The 1,800-nt window shown below is 43.3% G+C and overlaps 1 long non-coding RNA gene across 1 annotated transcript; it reads right to left on the minus strand.

The window, feature by feature from the left end:
- Positions 1-12: 12 nt before the first annotated feature.
- On the minus strand, positions 13-1,709 carry LOC111663980 (uncharacterized). The gene is made up of 3 exons (XR_015437826.1): positions 1,455-1,709; positions 958-1,074; positions 13-159 (listed from the first exon to the last, which is right to left on the minus strand). It is a non-coding gene; the product is annotated as an uncharacterized LOC111663980 (long non-coding RNA).
- Between the last annotated feature and the right edge of the window lie 91 nt (positions 1,710-1,800).

Genomic DNA, 1,800 nt, shown 5'->3' on the forward strand with positions numbered 1-1,800 from the left:
TATGCTGTGTGGAGCGTGAGTAGCAGTTACCCTGTGCTGAGGATGCGGGGGCTGGCAGATGAACATGCCTTCCAGCTCCTGGTTGAGGCCCTCCACGCTGCAGCGCAGTCGGGGGACCAGTGTAGACAAGGGAGCGAGGGGGATGGGAATTGGCTGAGTCTGAGGACACATCAACAAGTGAAATGGAATTTAGGCTGCAGTAGTCCTGAGGAGCAACAGATCCAACACTTGCTGTTTTTACACAGTGCTTGTCAGTTTTTCTTGTTTCCTCCCATTGTGAAGCACAGTGAGCCACATTATTTGTTTGAGGAGTGCTATATAAATAAAGGTTATTATTGTTATTACTAAATCAAATCCTGAAGCCTTCCAATGCAGTGCCCAAAACACATTCTTCACAAGTTAAGTTTGAAAGCAACATGTGCTGGAGATGCCACTGTAATTCATCAAATTCCACAATGATAATCAAAACTGGCAAAGCATGTACATCCTTATTAAAATATTATAAACACTTTCAGTTGCAAATCAGGTTTGTAACCATTCTTATTGGTTTGTCATGCCACCACACTTTGGTCTGAAGCCACCTCAGCCCAGTCAAGAGAGGCAACACATAACAAGACAGTGCAGACCAGCTGTGCTGAAAAGAAGAAGTGCGTATTTCGCTCTGAAAAGCAGAAGCAGCGTGATGTAGTGGTCTTCCTGTTGCTTCAGTGTTTTACTTCGTTCACTTCCTGCAACGAGCTACACTGTTTACTTATGCATGTTGATGACTGTAAAATCACTGATACTTCTCTGGAGACAGACCGGGTGCACTGGTAAAAACCTTTAAGATGCTTTTGTCAACTTTTCCTGTTAAAAGAAAAGAAACGTACACGTACACGTACACACACACACACACACACACATATATGTACAAAGTGAGCAGCATAGTGTGCTTGTGTGCTGACGATGGCACGGTACCTGTGTAGTTCCTAGGTTACAGCTCCGCTGAGTATAGCCTCGCTGGCGGTCTTTGTCGTGTCCCCCTGAGACGGCAGGTTTGTTGCGCTGCTGCAGCTGTTGTTTTAGTTTAGCAATCTGCAATGAACAGAGGGTTATTATCAGTCAATAAGCTTGCACACACACAAATGCACAGACAAAGTCCTTTAAACATGGAACACACTTTGCAAGACCCCTTCAGAGGCACATTTTAGGCATTTTTTTTTTTTTAGCTGTAACAATATGATTATGTGATGTTGAGATAAAAGATGTGATGAGGAGTTAAGCTCTGGTGAAAACTGAAATGGGAAGTTTCTTTAGAGATGAGGTCATTTGATCGCCCGTTTCTCAATTCTATCAAAATAATTGAGTAAGGCCTTTTTTTCCCAACAGCTTGCCCTTTTCGATACAAAAATGCCCAGTTTAGCAAACCTGCGTGTTACAAACACACACATTGAGCAATAAAGGCAGATATTGACCTCTCGCAGATGCTCAGCGCTGCCCCATGATGCTGAACGTTTGTGACTGCTGCTTCCTCTCCTGCTTTGGGAGTTATCTGACCACGAGTCTGGGGTCTGGGGAGGAAGAAACCACAATATGGTCAGATGCCGTAAGAACTGTTCAAAATAATATAGCACGTGACAAATAAAATAAGTGTATATATTAAGCTTTGCCCTGAAGCTGTGTTACAACCATATGAAAGTCTGAGTCCGGATTCTGTGGCATTGAAGTCGCATATTATTACAAGACTTCAACCATATTTTACAGATAGTTTCACACTGAGCACAGATCAGCTTTTCATGCTCAAAGGCTGATCTGCAGCCA

The sequence above is a fragment of the Seriola lalandi genome, unplaced genomic scaffold, assembly GCF_002814215.2.
Source record: "Seriola lalandi dorsalis isolate HSWRI2012SDOR001 ecotype SW California unplaced genomic scaffold, Sedor1 jcf7180002001280, whole genome shotgun sequence".
Taxonomy (NCBI): domain Eukaryota; kingdom Metazoa; phylum Chordata; class Actinopteri; order Carangiformes; family Carangidae; genus Seriola; species Seriola lalandi.